General features: G+C 46.1%; 1 protein-coding gene across 3 annotated transcripts in view; it reads left to right on the plus strand.

Annotated features, from left to right (window-relative positions):
• The window catches only part of DISP1 (dispatched RND transporter family member 1), a 729704-nt gene that overhangs the window by 525613 nt on the left and 184457 nt on the right, over nucleotides 1–19634 (plus strand). The window contains exon 1 of one of the 3 annotated variants that reach the window (XM_086927948.1): nucleotides 14167–14315. The exons of the other annotated variants lie outside the window; for them this stretch is intronic. The gene's annotated coding sequence lies outside the window, so the exon portion shown is untranslated. Of the gene's footprint in view, nucleotides 1–14166; nucleotides 14316–19634 lie in introns of those variants that run through there. 3 annotated transcript variants of the gene reach the window in all.

Genomic DNA, 19634 nt, shown 5'->3' on the forward strand with positions numbered 1-19634 from the left:
ATATTTAGATATTGCTTTCTTTGTGTTCCTGGGAGGGCTAACCATTCTCCTGAATGTGTGTGGGGGAATATCATCGGAGGCCTCCTTTTCACACTCCGAGGTTCAGAGAGTTAGACCTCTGAGGCACACTACAAACTCCACAACCTTTTTCTACAAACCGAGCCTGTGCGCAGCCAACCATTGAACGTTCTTAGATACCTAGACAATGGAACAGCCCCTCTTCCATGTGTTACCCATTTGCCTTCAAAGGCGTCTTCTACTTTGAAGCTCACCTTTTGGGCCAACGCCTGTGTGGCTTCTTGCAGGAGGGAGGTAAAACCCAGGGGTGGCTCCTCTGCAATGGCGGAGGAGCATTGCCCCACTGGTTCAGAGCCAGCAGCTGAGAAAAAAAACCTATATTTTATCATCATTTTATTTTAAACATGGCTGAGCCAGCATGTTTAGGGAGGGGCAGGGTCAGGCCATGGGAGGTGGAGGAGGACCGGTTGGAGCACTTCTAAGTGCACATGTGTGTTTGGCCGGTTGGCTGGACAAACACACATGTGCACTTGGGTTTCTTGTATTGAACAGCAGTGTTGGAGAATCAACACAGACTCCTTGTGCCTGAGTGGGACGTCAACCCAGCCCACTGAGGCCAATCCCCGTGCTGCTCTCATAGCATGGTCTGCTGGGACCAGGAAGAACAACACTGAGGTGGAAGGCGGCCAGCAGCTTCAGGCAAATCTTCCTTTTTTCCCCAAAAATATAAAATCGCCCCACACTCCACCTCCCGCGTAATTGAGAGGTTCATTTACAAATGCACTTAGTAGACAGAATCGGGATTGACTAGGATGTATTGAATAACCTTTCTGAGAGGACCGGTAACAAAATATTTTTTGCCACGTTGACTTGGGGAATCATTCACTGTCAAGGAAAACCCCAAATTTTTTTATTTTGTTAACTGGTGTAATCTATGGATATAGAGGCTTTGTACTCTAACATACCCCAATCTGGAGCTATTACAGCAGTCTCTTGGTTCATTGATACCTTTGAGATAGACTCCTCAAAAACATTTATTTTGGACTGTCTCAACATAGTGTTATCTGAAAATACCTTTGATTTTAATGGCTCATTATATCAGCAGACAAAAGGCGTCTGCATGGGGGCTTCCTGTGCCCCGACGGTGGCCAATATATATATGGCCGAATATGAGTCAAAATTCATCTACAATGACATCGCCCCTTTTAGTGAGTCCGTCTCATCATGGTCTCGCTTCATAGATGACGTTTTCTTCATCTGGACTTCAGAAACAGAAGCTCTCTCAACTTTTGTATCATGGCTAAACTTATGTGACCAGAACATCCACTTTACTGCAACATCCAGCCAAACTAAAGTAGAATTCCTAGACAACATAATAAGCAAGGACCTCAGTTTAAATGTAGATTTGTATGTTAAACCAACAGCCCGTAACACACTTCTACATTACACAAGTTACCACCCGAAGACTCAAAAATCCAGCATCCCTTTTGGCCAGTTCCTACGAGTTCGCAGGAACTGTTCCACAGTAGCAGACTTTGACAAAAGAGCTGAAGATATGAAAACCAAATTCATATCCCGAGGCTACCCAAAACGCCTAGTTCGTGATTCTTACAAAAGAGCCAGGTTCTTTGATAGGCAACATCTGCTAACACTGCAAGTAAAAGAATCAAATTCTAAAATGGTATTTGTAACAAGGCATTCAACCATGAATGCCAAACTTCAACAAATAGTCCATGCAAATTGGCATATTCTGAATGCCACAAAACCTAAGGAACAACAGCTACCCAAACCAGTATTTGCCTACAGGAAGAATAAAAATCTCAAAGACCTAGTCGTGCGGTCAAGAATGCAAACAAAGACCACTGATCTAGCACAAAGATCCCTGACTGAAATGACCCCGGTTATAGGCAATTACAAATGCCTTTCCTGCACTGCATGCGATTTTGCTATTGAAACTAAAAAGTGGTCCATACAATCCAAAACTCTGACGAATTGTAAAACCACTAATGTGGTATACCTACTGTTATGCCCATGCAACCTAGGGTATGTAGGCGAAACCGCGTGGATGATGTCCACACGACTGTCCGAACATAGGTCCGCTATTCGAACAGGGAAAATCCAAGCACCACTAGTCAAACACTATGTGGAAGCTAAGCACAATTCCATTGAAATTCGTTGGCATATTCTTGAGAATATCCGAAAAACATCAGGCACACTAAGTACCCAGGTACGTAAATGCTAAGAAGTCTATTGGATTTTCACTTTGAATACCTATGCTACAGGACTGAATAACGAAATACCTTGGGAGCAGGTTTTAAAATATAACTATGGCTAACTAACACATGCATCACTATTAAGCCATCTCCCCATTATGGTAGTGAAACTCTGCACTAAAACTGAAACATACTGATTGTACACCTAAACACCCTGGGAGCAGGTCTCAAGATCTTAAAAATCTTAAAATATAAAATATAACTATGGCTTATCACCATATGTCCCTCCATTAATCCATGGTTCCAATATAGCCGTGAGTACCCTCGCCGAAAGTCACATATTCTGACATCTTTCCTTATTATTCCCATTCTAGCTACACAGCTTAAACGCCTCGATTATCAAATACATAGCACTAGATTCCATAAAATATCACCCCCAATACTTTTCTGGCATCGCATATACTAGATTAAAGTCAAACACCGACGTACCAACCTTGACCAGCAGACACATTATAAGATTCCAGCTATGATTGTTTTAACTATGTAACTAGCGTATCTTACATAATGAAAGGGTAACATCCTCTTGCAATTTACCGCCTTCTTATACATCTTAAGATGGCTGCCAGACATGCCCATATTATCCAGTGATACTTCAAGGAGACTATGAGACTTCCGGGTCATAGCATATTCATGTCCGGTTCAATGCCCTTCCAAAACGCGTGCGAGTCCAAAACTTAAATAGAGCTCTCGTCCACTGGCATATCTAGCCACATCCGACATCCGGTCGAGGTACCGGAGAACCTGAACCCCCCATCGTAGGACGCCACTATCCTTTCCATCAGGTAATTACTTACCCCCGCCAGACTAGACAAATACTGCAGGGCTTTGTAATAATTCTCCGTTCTAAACCGCGCTCTCACACTTCTCTACACCTCCGTTTAATTCTTGCAGAGACGCTTTGCTCCCGCTGACTACCCGCAGTGAGGATTGCCAACTACTGGCCCTTTAAGAAATCAGGTAATTCCATATATTAAGGGGCATGGGAGCTACATGATATCAGTTTCCGACATCTCCAAAGACTCAGTACCATCCGTCCTCATTTGCATCATACCTTTATTGCCCCCTCCGTAGTTTTTAAACAAGATGTCCAGCATTCGCTGATACCTTCCGGATCACTCTCGGTTGTCTGCTATCACCACTTTACCAAGGTACTTCGGATTCTTTTCATCATTCTAATATGGACAAACATATTAAGCCACCATCCATACCCCTGACCATCATCCATCCCCCCCCCGCCACCTCTTTTCCCTCCCCCCATTAACTACGAGATGTTTTCCTTCTTACTCACTGTGAATAACAACTTCCCATTGTCTTACCTGTCTCGTATCCTTTATAGTTTTCAACACCAGCGACAACCACAAGGTAGCATTGCATTAATCTCTTCATGATCAACAACTCTATAGCAGGTACCAAATTACCTATTCATGTCATTTCTCCCCAAAAAAAAAAAAATTCTACCAGCATTGCAGTTACTTACCTCTTACCCTTGTTATGTTTCCCCTATAGCGAAGAATTAACTCCTGCTATCTCAAATTGTGTTTCATCATTGATCCTAGCTCAACCCCAAGTGTGCATCTAGAGTCCAACCCCTGTATTGCAGCGACCACTCTGGTAAGAAACCATCCGAGTAGGCTAATAACGCTAACTACCTTCCTTCTATACACCACCCACCTCATTTCTTGTCACTTCTCCCCTCACCCTCCGATCCTCATTCTTCCCTCTCTTAACACTACACTACCAGCTTAACTAACTTTTAGTGATCTCTTTCCCTTTTGCACCCCTTTCCTAGCTGCTATCCCATGTTCCTTTAACCTCTTAACCTACAGATCAGATATTGACTAGTTGGAGTATCCACACACAGCTACCAAGCAGCATATACTCCGGATTTTCTATAAATCACTGTCTCAGGAAATAGGAGCCTTTTTGCTAGCCTTCCAACTAACCATAGATTAGAGAAAATGGTAACAATCATCAATTGATATTCATGCATCATTTGTTTATGCTAGTGTATGTAACTGTGTGTATATGTATATAGTAAGACTTTTCCTCCCCTTGTTTTTAACTATAGTTTTGTAAATAATAAACCTAAAGCACTGAATGCACTTGTAACTTTATTAGTAGGACGTTGCACTGACACTGATATGGATTTTTTTTATGTATTTTGTATTTGTATAGGTACATTTGGAATATACATCATGGCTTCCTGATGAAGGCTAATAGCCGAAACGCGCGTAGCAATTACAATTTACTTTTAGCCATGTTTTCAGATTAATATTTAGCTATTTTGTATTTTTGTATCTCTTTGATTTACTTATGAATTGTATAATTATATTGAAATGTACTGTGACCCAGAAAAAAATTATAAAGTGCACAGCATGAGATTCCTAGTTGGACCTAAACTAATGAATGTTAAAAAGTCTTATTCTCAACAATATTATTAAATAAAGTATCTTTTTCTACTATGTACATTGTTAATCCATAGTCAGTAATTTTTGTCGTCAGTTTATGTCCATTTGAAATCTATGTTCCTAATTTCCTGTTTTTTTAAATAACTGGTGTAATCTGCAGGTCAAGGAATACTCAATGTGTTCTAGCTTTTGGAAGGTTTTCCAATCCATCTTTTGGCCCAAGGAGCATTCTCCCCAGCTAGTGAGTGTCATAGTTAGGCAGTGGCTGGCAGTACCCCACCGTTCTGCCTGAGGCCTCATCAGGCCTTCGCTTCCGGACTGTGTGAACCATGGAAAACAACTTCAGGCCTTGGTGCGACTAGCCAGTACGGACTAGATGATGTTGTGGAACCCTGGGAGAGAGTGGTTTGTGCCCTACAGAGGGGGTGTGGTCCGATTCTAGTTTATTTATTTTGTCTGCTCTTCTCTTGACTTCCAGAGATTGTAGCACGTGGGCGCTGCTCCCAATAAATGTGTGGCCTAACCAGCAAGTTATCTAGTTGCTTTAGACGTGCCCCTATTGGCCTACTTAAGAATAGCATAATCTTTTCTTTTTTCTATCCCCACTTTTGGTCCTATGAAGGAGTGGACTAGTTAGATGCGGTAGTAGCACTCTAATATGCCTTTTTGATTTTGAATATTGCAATTCATAGTTATTTGTAGATTACTAACTAACATACTTTCCCAGGTGTGGGCTGTGGTGTTTGCACCGTCCTTTTAGGGTGGGAGGATAGGGCACTCACTACTAGACTCTTTGACAGCGACTATTAGACTATTGCAGTCGGGCGACGGTGGGGTGGGTGGGGGCTGGATAGACACATAGATAGTCACAGAGAGAGAGAGAAGGGTATATAAATACATAAAAATACAGGTTGGATGTATAGATACATACCCTGCATCACCTCCCCCCATTTCTAAAGAGCTACTAAAATCGTGACGCTTCTCTTGGTTCATATGCTCTTATATTCCTGCTTCTAATCTGACACAATTTGAAAGCCTGACCACGTCTTCTATCCTGGACTAGTTACCTAATATTAGGGCGACCAAGCATCCCGTGTTTGCCGGTACAGTCCCGGCTTTTCAACAGCTGTCCTGGCAGATATTGGTAAACTTGGCTAATGTCCCGGTTTTTTTAAGAGGGTAAACTGAAAACAATGAGAGGCACTTTTTTTAGGTGTTCCAAAGCAGGGCTAGTTAGCTGTTATGAGTAAGCAATTTAATTAGGAGGTTGGATGCTGGTTTTAAAAATTACATTTTCTTTTCTTAGTGCCTCTTCTGTGTTTCTATGCTGATGAGCGCTGTCATTCTTTGCCACTTTGTTGATGAAGTGGGGTGCGGGCCGCCCTGCATGTCATCACGGAGGGGTGACAAAATGGCAAAAATGTGTTTTTAACACATATTTTTGCCATTTTCCGCACTGGGTACCACCTGACCTTGCTACACACACCACTGTGTTGATGTAAAATTGTAGTCCTTACTCTGGTTTTGCGAAATGTCTTGCTTTTTGGGTCGGACGATCTGGTCATCCTACCCATTATTCTTGGGAGTTGGGGGCTTTTCATTTTTACTTAGAAGATCCTGTTGAAATCGGTTGTTAGTATCTTTTTAACCCTCTTTCTGAAATGTCTGTATGCTCTAGTCCTGGTTATTTAGCAGGGCACACACCCTGGGCCTTGTTCAGTCTCTAAATAATAAAGTATTTTCCTTCAGGGTGAACCTATGTTCTGATCACTCCCTGAACCATTCCCTGTGGCAAGCTCACACACCATTCTCTTATCAGTATAATTGTGGGCAGATGAATAAAGTCACTTTTGACTGCTTTGAAGCCGCTCTTGCTATCTCCCTTTCTATTTCTGTCCCTCTTACCAGTTACAATACTTTTCCCCCCTGGATTAAATCAGCAGATCAGATTGCAACCTAAAACGTCGCTAAGTCTACATTTTAACCAAAGAGCCTCTTTGGTTTTCCACTCGGTTACAGGAACTTAAAAGAAGAGCTAGATCAGCAGAACACAAAGGGCATCTAATTGTAGCCCTGAAATGAAAAGTCTATTAAAATGCCAGCCGGCAGATTATAAAATGGCCATCAGAAAAGTTAAAAAAACTTTTATATGATTGAATTCTCTCTCTACATAATAAACACAATTATTTTTTAAACGGTGGAACGTACGAATTGTCTGCTCTATCACCCATTATTAAATCATCAAAGTCTTTATGTGATGAACTCTTGCAATTCTTACTAGACGAGGATTATCAGATAATTTCCAAAGTACAAGCTGAACATTCATTACTTATCCTATCACTTTCTGGAGATGTTCCCAGTGGCTTTGCCTAGTTCGCTTTTCAGTCAGTCTTGTGCTTCAGAAATGTAGTTCTAAATGTATATCAGGCTTGCCTGCTGATCCTCTGCCCTTGGCCATGCTACAGGTGTTTGCCCATCTCTTCCAAAAGTTCAAGTTCAAGTTCAGAGATTTGTATAGCGCACTACTCACCCAGAGGGTCTCAAGGCGCTTGATGGGGGGTGGGTGCTTTACTTATCGAATAACCAGGTTTTTAGCTGCTTTCTGAAGGAGAGGTGGTTCTGTGTAAGGCGGAGGTGGGTGGGGAGAGAATTCCAGGTTTTGGCTGCTAAGTAGGAGAAGGATCTTCCCCCCCATAGTGGATCTGTGGATGCGCAGTATTGCGGCGAGGGCTTGATTGGATGAACGTAATAGGCGGGTGGGGGTGTAGAAGGATAGTCGTGTGTTGAGGCATTCGGGTCCTAGGTCGTAGAGGGCCTTGTGTGCGTGGGTGAGGAGATGGAACATTATTCTCTTGTTGACGGGGAGCCAGTGGAGGTCTTTCAGGTGACCGGAAATGTGAGCTTGACGGGGGATGTCTAGTATGAGTCTGGCTGAGGCGTTTTGGATGCATTGGAGTTTTTTCTGTAGTTTGGCTGTGGTTCAGGCGTAGAGGGTATTTCCGTAATCCAGTCGGCTTGTGACCAGTGTGTGAGTGACTGTCTTTCTTGTTTCGGTGGGAATCCAACTGAAGATTTTTTTGAGCATACGTAGGATGTTGAAGCATGAAGATGAGGCGGCGTTGACTTGTCTGGTCTTCGAGAGGGAGGAGTCCAGGATGAAGCCCAGGTTGCGTGCGTGATCTGTAGGTATGGGTGCTGTACCCAGGGTCGGTGGCCACCATGAGTCGTCCCAGGCAGAGGGGGATGGTCCTAGGATGAGGAATTCAGTTTTAAACGGCTGTTCTTCATCCATTCGGCTACTTCTTTCATTCCTTCATGTAGATTTTTTTTGGCGGTGTTCGGGTCTTTGGTAAGGGAGAGGATCAGCTGGGTATCGTCTGCGTAGGAGATGATGTTGAGGTTGTGTTGTCGCGCGATGGATGCGAGGGGACTCATGTAAATGTTGAAGAGGGTGGGACTGAGTGATGATCCTTGTGGTACGCCACAGATGACTTCGGTGGCCTTTGATTTGAATGGGGGGAGGCGGACTCTCTGGGTTCTTCCAGCGAGAAATGAGATGATCCAGTTCAAGGCTTTTCCTTGTATTCCAGCGATGCTGAGGCGTTGTATGAGGGTGTTATGACAGACAGGGTCGAAGGCGGCGGAGAGGTCAAGTAGGATGAGGGCGGCTGTTTATCCGTTGTCCAGAAGTGTTCGGATGTCGTCTGTAGCTGCGATGAGGGCGGTTTCGGTGCTGTGTTTGAATCGGAAGCCGGACTGTGAGGGGTCGAGGGATTTGTTGCATTCAAGGAAGGCGGCGAGCTGATTGTTGACGGCTTTCTCGATGACTTTGGCAGGGAATGGGAGGAGCGAGATGGGGCGGTAGTTCTTAAGTTCAGAGGGGTCCGCTGTGGGTTTCTTCAGAAGGGCGCTGAGTTCGTCGTGTTTCCAGATTTCCGGGAAGGTAGCGGAGTTGAAGGAACAGTTGATGACATCGCGGAGATTGGGGGCGATGATGGAGTCTGCTTTGTTGAAGATGTGGTGGGGGCATGGGTCGGTTGGCGATCCTGAGTGGATGGAGTTCATCAGGCGGATGGTGTCTTCAGTAGTGATTAGGTTCCATGTGCAGAGGTTGTTAGAGTTCTGTTTGGGTTCGGGGGTGGGTGGAGGTGACTGGTCATCTGATTGTTTTTCAAAGCTGTTATGTATGTCGGCGATTTTGTTGTGGAAGAATGAGGATAATGAGTCGCAGAGGTGTTGGGAGGGAGTGATGCCGTTGGTGCCGGCGGTGGGGTTGGTAAAGTCTTTTACGATGTTGAATAGTTCCTTGCTGTTTTGGGCGTTGTTGTCAAGTCGATCTTTGAGTGCTGATTTCTTGGTGATATTGCCAGTGTATCTCTGTAGTCTGGCTTATTCCTCACTAAACTGAGGGAAGAGCACCTTAAATTATTTCCCCCCAAAACTAATTTGAACCCAAAGTCCTTGCTGGTTATAGGCCAGTCACGCTGTTGCTAGTGGTAGCGAAACTAATGAAACAGCATGTGGTAAGCCAACTTCACTCTTCCTCCCCCCCCCCCAAAAAAAGTTGTCAGAATCTCTTGCAGTTGGAGACATTGATGCCCTTCACTGGGCAGCCCATGAGTTGTCTGTGACATTTGACACCGAGGTACACAATTACATGGTCCTGACGAATGCCCAGTAATATCCATACACCTAAAGGGCAGAAACATGTTGACCCCGTTGTAATTTAAAAGGGGAAAACACCCAACACATTAGTTGGTATATTTCCCTGCACATACGTTTTAACCAATACCCAGCTAAACACGGAATAACGTTTTTTGTTTGGTAAAGCTGTTTGGTATTTCTTAAACCCACTTTTTCATACACTTTGTCACAAAAAATCCCGCTCCGCAGTAACCTGGCGTTGCAGCACACCAGGGAGGCATTCGGCTTCTCCTGGTGGGCCCGATGATGAAGCATGTCACCACCCAGGGTGGTGAGTGAGGACTTCCAAGAAATCCCTGGGAAATTCCTATTCAGGTTGATTTGACTTTTCTTCTCTGTGCTGGACACTACTACCCCTGTGTGGGCACTCTTCTGTTGATTGTAACTACGACCCGGGGGACCGAGAGTGCCCCTTCCCTCTCTCTCTAGTTGTTGTTATTGACATTTGACATTATTCACTGTGGTCTCCTCCTAAATTGAGTAAAAGAATGGGCATATGTAATTGCATTTATATAGTGCTCACTACCCCTGTTGAGGCATTGAAGTGCATTCCGCCAGGTAGCAAGCTGCTCTGGAACCCAAGGTTAGTGGTTAATCCAGTGTCATTGGTTATAAGGATTAGTCTTGTGTGTTCAAGCAAACCATTCCACGCATTCACTCCAGTTTCTTTGTGGTAGATTAAATTAATAGACATTAGGCTTGATCACTGGGGGGGTTATGATAGTTCATATAGATGGTTGATGGGGTTCAGGGTCCGAATGGGAAGGTGGGCAGTCTGGCATTGGCCGATGGGACGGCCCCTAAATGTCACCTGCAAGACGTTTTTTTAAGCCCTGTGTCACCCGGCCCGCAGTGCCTTGAAATCTTTGGCAGCCCCCAGCCTGGCCGCTCTATTGTAAGGCAGGCTGACTATCAGGGCAGGGACTTGCGACACTAGGCCTGCTGTTGCGGACTTCAGCTTAGCCCCTGGGGGGCTGCACACACAACCAAATGCAGTGCTCCTTTTCCCCTGCTGGGCTGTTAAACAGAGGCGGGGTGGGATAAGTAAAGGAGCCTTGCAGGGTGTTCAGTGGGCTCCCTGGGGGGCAGTTGTTCCTCTGGCTGTAGGGTCATTTTAACTTCACCCCCTTAGGTTCGACCCAGCACAAAATCACTGTCTTTCCCCTGGCCCCTCCCCCACTGGTCCATCACAGCACATTCAGGCCTTGGTGGACGGGGAGGGAAATAGTATTCAGGGGCTTTGCTGGGGGCCAGGTGTCATCTCAGCCCCAGTGTCTTTCAGCGCTGATTGTAAGGTGTTGTGTGTGTCTGGGAGGGAGGGGGGGCATGGGTGTTTGCATAGGCCTAGTTGTGAGGGTACCTTGACCAGACCTGTCCACTCTGGAACTATGTTGGAATCCCGGCTTTAGCTCAACATTGTCCTGAGGCTGAAAAATACAAATGAATATGATCTCCTCTAGCACAGCTGGTGCTCCTTGAACTAGATCCAAATCCCTTGGGACCAGTTCAAACTATATAAAACTACAAAAAACATATATATATATTTTTTTAAATGACTGACCATTGTTCATGTTTTCTAATGTTGCAAATACCAGCGCATGATAATTAACCCGTTCCGTGCTCCCGTCGGGCACGCCCTTCTGGGTGCTGCGAACGACCGTTGGCTGTCGCAGCCCCGCCCACCCTTCAGAACGCCCGCACTGCGCCGAAATAACAGCTGCAGTAAACGGGTTAAAGACAAATCTTTATATAGAATAAAAACCTTATTTTTTTTAACATGGCTTTTCTGCCTTTGTTAATTTGACGATCAGTCATTGGTGCTTAACGCAGCTTTATAAATAAACATAAAGTGCATTTGCCTTAAGTTTACTGCTTAAAATTACAAATCATTTCTATAAACATGTGCCCAATGAGACTAATCAGTTGGCGTTTAATGAAAAGGCACGATCTGGGAATGTGAGCCACTTTTTTAGGGCTAAATTGTGATCCCAATCTGACCCTGGTGGGGTTAATAGATGTGCTACCGGAGATTAGGTATTGTTAGGTTGCAGGAGCATGACTTTCAAGGAACGAGAGCGGAAATTGGGAGATTTTTGTTAAATGTCTTCTTTTCTTACAGACTGGAAGCAGTCTGTCACTCTCGGCCATTTCACCTCTCATGCCACCATTATTACGTGTGTGGTTTCCTTACCTGTTCATTATTAATGTCCAGCCACTAGCCTGTTTTATTTGATCTACAGGTCTGCAGTTTTACATCTGCGCTCGGGGCACCCAGTTTATCTGGCATCTAGTATTTCGAACCAGATGTAATGGCTTTTGTAGGTCAGTGACTGGATATGCAAAAATTGTATAAGGATTAACCCAGGCAAAACTGAGTTTTTTAATAACAGGTGGGTATACAAACACTTAGTCGCCACAGCTTTGGCCCGGACACCTTGCCTGGCTACTCTTCCTAATGCTAAATGTCTGGGTGTCAGTTAACTTGAAGTGTAAGATGGACGCCCAAGTTGCGGCTATGGCTTCTTCCTGCACATTTCTGTTCTCCCCTGAGACCGCGTATGCGCTGCTGCTTGCAAGACTTTTTGTTACATAACAGAGGACTTAGAACCTGCCCATTGCTTACCATTGTTTGGCTTTATTGTCTCTTGTTAGCTTGCTTATCATTTGTTAAAGTGTGCGTCCTTCATGTCCTCTTCTTGGGTTTGACTCTCCCCTGGTGAATGGCCAAAGTATCCGTGTCCTTCCACTGTTAGCTTTTTGGGAGCTACTTTATGCATTTTGTGGACGTTATGTAAGAGTGCATGTGTTTGAGAACTCTCTGCATTTCTTTCACCACCCCTTGTCCATGTTGTTAATCCCTTCCCAATGACAGTTTGTGGCCAGTTCCCTCCCGTTATCTGTGTTCTTGCTAGCTCTTTCCGCTGTTGTATTGTTACTTGCCACCACTCGCAGTCCGTGTTGTTGCATGCCCCTGCCCGCTGTCGTTGTTTTCTCCCGCTGTCCGTGCTGCTGTACTACATGGCTAAAACAAAGTCAGTAGCTTTTGTAGGTCAGACCATTGTGTTATTGGTGCTTATTTTTATGTACAGAAACCTCTTTCTATTCAGCCTGTATTGACTCCTGTAAAGCCATTTAGCTAGTAAATAACAAATCTGCCCTAGCCACATCCCTGCGGCGGCTATTCCGCCGCAGCGCTAAACGGGCGGGGCGGCCGCACGGCAGCCGCATGCTGGTGACAGAACCGCTCCGTCACCAGCCGCGGTTGCGCTGTGCTCGTGAAGGAGCGGTTCCGTCATGGCCCCGTCCGCCTAATAGAACACGCCGCGCAGGCGCGAAATCAGCGCCGCACAGGTGCGGCGGCCGGGCCATGACGGAACCGCTCCGTCATCAGCACAGCGCACCCGCAGCTGATGACGGAGCGGTTCTGTCATCAGCATCGAACCGGCTAAACAGACTTCCATGCCTCCCAAATCAGGATGCCAGTTTTTCCACTCCTTGCTTTGCATAGGCTTCATTCACCACCTCTGAACCCATACCCTGGCTATGTTTTAATGCCAGCATTATGTCTTGTGTACTATACACAGCGCCACTGGAATTACGCGATTGTGCTGCTGCTGCTTTTTTTGCTTAGATAGAGATTTGCCACACAATCCATCATCTGCTGCATAATCTTAAGATTTTACCCAAAAAAAAGTTGTTTTGTAGCTCAAATGGTTCAAAGGTTACTAAAAACACAGCAGCACTTGTTGCTGCAAGGTGGTAGGTCCTTTGAAAAGGTTCACTGGCAATCTTTCTGTTGCTTATTGCTATGTTTGGGTGTTGAACTGTTACGAATGAGGTGGAACCAAAGCCCAGACAGTGTCAACAACCATTAAAATGTCTAAATAATTTAGTGACATCACAAAATGTGCTGCATTATGCCGCATAATTTACTTTCCCATGCCGCATAATGTGGGCATCTCCTGCCGCATCATTCCAGTGGCCCAGAGTCTACACCTCACACCCTGCCACGCTGACGTTGTCTGCCTTTCCCCTGATTTCTCTCGGACTTTCCCCGTCTCCCTACTCTGCGGTGCCCATGATTTCTTGGAGGAGCTGCAAGTGCTGCTGTGATCGCTCTGCTTTATGCGAGCTGGAAAACGTCATCTCAGATGCTGTGAGTAGCCTGGGCCCTAGAACTGCGGCGTTATGGTACGCTTGGCCTTGACGGCTCCTACTGATGCGTGTCTGTTTTACTAACGTGTCAAGAGCTGACACGTTCGTTTATCTTCTACCAGAACAGTCATATTCACACCCAAGAATTAGTTAACGCACGTGGCCAGAAAGCTGTTTGAAAAGCACATTTTTGAAGGGCAGAGATGGTGATTTACCTTTCGCAAACTGGGAGGAGGGTGATTCAAATTAAGCGCTCATAATGTGACGATCCCAGTCATTAGCGCTGTTTTCATTGACGTGACAGCGGCGCGGACCAGTGCGGCCACGCGCAGGTCCCGGACCGTCCTTTCATGTTCCTGCTGGCTTAGTGCTCGCCCGAGATCAAAGCCGCTGATAAGTGCACGCAGCATCCACTGACAGGCTTCCTGCGGGAGCAGGAAAGGGCTGGGAGGGACATGTCACCTTAATATCCTGGCGGCCTGACCTCGCGCTCGCGCCCGCCGAGGACCTCAGCCCCAGCTGTTGCCGCCGAGGGCCCGGCCCCCGTGGTGCGCGCTGGAGGCGTGGCCTCGGGACTCCGCCCCGCTAGCGCGCGCTCACTGGAGCCCGGGCGCCCGGCGCGCGCTGTCACTCCAGACCTGCCACTGAAGCGCTGCCGGCCGCTCCCGGGCACAACTTGTTGCCGCGTCTGTGCATCGGGCAGGAGGGCGCCGGGGCAGCTGCGCGTCCACCGCTACGGCCGGGATCCGCTCTGAAGGTATGGCGCCCCCGTGTCTGTCCGATGGTGTGCTTCTGCTTCTCCGCCTATCACAGCAAGCTTCAACCACGCAACCCTCTTTTTATGTAAACAATTTGTTCTGATGCAGAAAATGCTCACGCCGATCCGAAAACACGTTTTTGGGGATGTTTCTTTTAGTTTTGATTTTTGTAAAGCAGCCGAGCGCGGTGCATTTAACGCCGTTGTTGAATGAGGTCCATGCTTTTTATTTTACAGTATCTGATGACTTGGATCCTGAGACGAGAATGGGATTTATTATTGGGGTGTATTTTCATGCAGGGCCTAAGTCAGGCACAATCGATTTTAAGGACTACGACGTTGTTTGTGCTGTGTTTTCCTTCTTGTATTTTGCGTTCGGTGCCTTAGATCCATACAGTGCGGAATCAACTGTTGCGTGTCTTATTCTGCACTCTTTCTGCCTGCAGTAATTGTCAGTGTCGACTTTTTTCCAGCGTTGCCATCTTGACCCTACTCGGTCAGAATTGCATTTGGACCTGCGATTGCGCAATGTGAAATTGCCCTGTAAGTCCATGTTTTGCCTAGCAGTGTACTTTTGTTTAAAGATGAGTTTGCATGTTATAGAGACTGCGTGTGACTCTCCTGATGGATGGCCGACATAAACTGCCAGTCACTCCTATAAAATGAGTGCAGCTCCTGTGATGTGTGATTTGTCACACCCTAGATGGTTTTCTCACCCCTTGGATACATATGCGCATTTTGAAACCGTCTGCATTTGTGTTACCAACAGGCTCCGCAGACGGAAAACTAATGAAGAGGTGCGAGAGTTTGGCCAAGTGGTTGGGATGCCCGGGTTTCAGCAGCATTGTGTCGCGAGCTCACAGGCATGTTGGAAAACAAACACACTTGGGGTGGAATTCGTTAAGTACATGTGCTTACTTCCCAGGCAGCGGTTTGTCTCTGGCCTCAGAATGTCATGTTACATGTGTTTGTTTGCATAATCCGGAGGTAGCAGCTGTGCCTTCTTCCGAGGCAGGCTGCCTCCCGGGTTCTAATTCTACCCTGTGCATAAAACGAGCAGTTTTAATGCCAGGTTGTATCCTCGCCAGGCTTAGTGCGCGTGCACCACAAACCCCGACGTCTGCCCATGATGCCTTACTTGCACCCCTCGTTTGTGGTGGCCTCCTGTGTGGGGGATGAGGGAGGGTCGGTTTACATACTCGTGGCAGCATCTAATAGCTGTTATTTTTCCACCACACGTACTTTCTCTACGTGCCACAGGCTTATAAAGCTGCACGTGGGCCGCTATGTGGTTTAGATTTTTTTGTGTGTTGCTGCAGTGTAACTTGGAAGTGAGACCAGAGCCGTGCTTAAGGGGTTAAAAACCTCAGTATGGTACTGTGCCCGACACTAGACTTATTGAGGCTGCTACATATGTGCTAACGAGCAAAAACTCCTTACAGGGGGCAGGCTTAGTTGGCGGCAGCAAAAACTGTGGTCACACAGAGACTTTTTTTAGCTGCGTTAAAACAGATGCTGCTCGAGTTTCGTATGTGTTTTTTTCAAGCCCAAGTATTTCCTTTTATATTGTTCATCATATTCCTTTTTTCTCTCTAATTTCGTCTTTGGGCGTTCCTCCGTGCACATTAATGATTTTAGTTTTCGACTTGCTTGTGTAGCTACTTGGAACATACAGCGCTCCGAAGTCCAAATATAGTGCCTGTGTGCTGCACGCTGCTCCGAAGCAGCCCCCTAATCCTGCCGCCTGTACCCTGCTACCTCATAGAGAGGCGTCTACGGGTCTTAAAAGCACGGAAGACGTGGCCGCAGGCATAGAGAAGCGCACAGGTATACACAGGCGCCGTAGCAGGGGGTATTATGTCCGTTCGGTCCGGTGAAGGTACCCAGTGCCGGAGTGTCCGGGGCCCTCCCGGTGGTATGGACAGACAGAATGCATCTACCTGCAGACCGTCTACAGCGCCCGTTCCTGGCGCACAATACACCCACCGCCTCGGAAATGACGAGGTTTCTTTTCTACGCGTTTTTTTGGGACATGGCATCTTGGTCCGGAGCCTGTCGGCGGCAGTTCGTTCAACTGTAAACACGGGCGCGGAGCACTACCCTTTCCGGGTACTTCGGCGTGCTTCGTGTGCTCTGTCCTTGTGGTGTGCACGCCCGAGTGTGCTGTGCAGCGTGCATGCACGCTCTCCCTCCCGGACACCCGCAGGGGTAGTAAAGGCCATCGGTAGGCAGAGCTTAGAATTCGTGCACATACATGGATTAGGGAGGTCTTTGTAGCGGGCCATGAGGTGGGGTTCGCAGGTGTGTAGAGACGCCCTCGGGAGGCGGCGATCAGTTTGAGTCAGTCATTCTGCAACGAAGGTTGGGAAAGACCTGCCTGATGCCGAAGGGAGTGCCATTCTTTGGGTCAAACCCTGGCAAGGAGTGGGTATCTATGGATGCTGGTGGTTTCCAAGCAGAGCTTGTTGGCGTTGCCAAGGTGGCTTCATTTTTTCTTTACTTTGTATTTCTGTAGTCGGGTGTGTTTGAAATTTGAAAGCACATCCTGCTGAACTCTGTTGGACATGTACGTTCTTTAAATGTAATCTTTAAGTGTTGCTCTTGGGCCTTTGCTAATGCAGGAAGAATACCTCTTTCCCCGCATCCATAAGGCTATGTTCTGGTTTTTACACCACTGTCCCCTTCCTGTACCTACAAGAAGTCCTGCTTCTTCTTCCTCACGCCCTCATTTCCCACACTGGCGGCCTTTGGCTATTAGGTCTGGTGTTCACTGCCAGCAATTTGACTTTGTCCATTCTTGTTTGGTATTGTCATGAGTTTTGCAAAACATTATTGTTGGGAAAGCTGTTGGGCCCTGTCAGTCTAAAAGGAAAACAGGCTAAAGGCAATAATATATTTTTCCGGTCTCAAAAAGCATTCAACCAAAAGATCTTTTTTCGGTTAAAAACCATAAAAGAAGACATACAATTCATAATAACAATTTCATTAAAATCGCAATTAGGAATTTGCATATGTTAAAATCTCCATAAGTCATCATAAGTAACAGTACTCTGTAAAGACAACTTGACATTAAACCATGTGCAAATGTCCAAAAAGCAACTGCAGCTGTCACCGTCCTATTTCAGCAAAGATCTCTCAATAATGTACAGAATTTACAGGAGCAGCTGACACTAGCTGCACGAACACTCACTTTTTAACTTAACTTGTATTGTGTGCATAATGCAACTCCCAGTATGCACCACCAAATCTGAAGTAACCCATATATAATCGAACATAGGAAAATACAGAACGGGACAACTTGATTTTTATGTGCCGCCACTACAGTTACTTTCCCACACATTTACGCAATCTTACTGCAGCTGTCATAAATCTGATCTTTCCTTTTTTCGGCACCAGGCCATAAAAATACATAGGAACACATGATGAATTCAGTCGATACAAAACTTGGATAATTAGGCGAAAAAGATCAGCCTGAGCAACAATGTACACACAATGTGTGCAAGTCAAACTACAGTGGAACCAGGATCACTGGACTTCAGATGGTAGGTCATACTGGGAGCTGCATTATACACCCAATACAAGTCATGTTCCGTAATGAGACTGTTCAATCTGCTAGTGTTAGCTGCTTCTGTAAATCATCTATATCATTGAGATGTCCTTGCTACAGTCTCAAAAAGCAGCCATTGTGAAAGTAGTCCCTGGCACCGAAGAGAAATACTTTGTGTTTTCATGAACTCCTTGTGAAAAGGCCATCCCTCACAGTGAAGTTAGCCGATGGCTGAATTGGGCTGACCTATTATCCCATGGTGTTTGCAGTAGTGTGAGGAAGAAAAACTCGAATGATACAACAGACCTAATGGAAGAAGCGGGCTGGCTGGAAGTCCCTATTGGGAACAATATTATGCATCTCATTTTTGTAAAATCAAAAGCTCTTTTGACAAATGTAGAAGTGGTGTGTTGGGTATCAACCCCCTGCTACGGTACCTTGGGGTACATCTGGTCCAGACAGTATCCCGTGGTTGACCCTACTGATCAACACTGACCAAAATCTGCCAGGAACTGAGCGTCTCAATGTGAGCCTGAATTTACAGGCCGGGCGCACTTGCATCTGGAAACAAGACGTCACAGCAAATTACGCTGTGTGATCCAGCTGCCAGGGCAGGAAATGAAATCATACCTTCTCCAGCGTGGGGCCGGCTGGCACGGTACCCTTCAAGCTGTCAGTTTTCATACTGGGGAGAAGGCTGGCACTGTTAGCCCAAAAATACTTCTCAAATGTGTACGTTTGTACAGGATTAATGGAACCCAGGCCCTTCCTGGCTTGACTTTCCAGCCTCCTCCCCTCATAAAAAAGAAAGCTTTGTATTGTCAAAATGGAAAATACAGGAAAAGCAGACGTTTGGTCAGTCGTGGGACAGCTCCCTCCCTTTTTATTAATCTGTAAAATATATATTTCTGAATGCTTGAACACGCTTTTGATTGCATCAAATTATAGCCGGCACGAGAGGTTTTCTTGAAGGTGTGCTAATATTCACTGAAATCTAGTGGTGTGCAAAGATTTTAGTAAGAAGGGAACTGCCATTTGGATGTCAATTACTGGCCAGCCCACGCAGTTTCTGCTTTCCGTACATTTATGTCCTAGTATAGGTTTTTCCTCACAAACTGGGAATATTTCCTGCGGGTGCCGCTGGACGCTGAAACGGGCATGCCATTTTCCGGCAAGTAACCCTTTACACTGCTTTTCCCCTCTACTTTGAGACTGAATAAATGTTGGTGATATTTTTTGGCGAGTTCCAACGGCGCAGACGCCCTGATTTTAACAAGACAAACATGCAGGAAACAGAACTACATATAAGTTCTGCGAGAATTACCGGCGGTTAGTGAGAGGAGAGCTTCGCACACCCATCCCTACACAAAAGAGCAACAGAGGAATTTCTCAGCTGGAGGGAACCCTCTTCCTCGAGTACCAGGGTCACTCTCACCCCTCCCCCCCCTTCTACCTGGTTCTTCATAATTACCTACAGGCGCACCTTACTCCTCCCCTCGAACTGGAAATAGAACCACCAAGAAACCACAAGTGACAGCACGTTAAAGAATCCTCCTGGCTGTAAATCCAGTACAACTTCCGGTCTGCAAACCCAAGCATCCTCACACAGTCATTTCAGAGTTCTTTTTACTTGTTATTGTTGATGCAGGAGTCTCCACCTAGATTCTGCCTTCCTTGCTTGGAATGCCCTCTTAGGGTGCTTCACGTGACGTGGGCTGGGTGGAAATTGTACCTATAAAAACACACCAGCAGTTTTGAAGCGGTTTTTTATA

The sequence above is a fragment of the Lissotriton vulgaris genome, chromosome 6 (genome assembly GCF_964263255.1).
Source record: "Lissotriton vulgaris chromosome 6, aLisVul1.2, whole genome shotgun sequence".
Lineage (NCBI taxonomy): Eukaryota > Metazoa > Chordata > Amphibia > Caudata > Salamandridae > Lissotriton > Lissotriton vulgaris.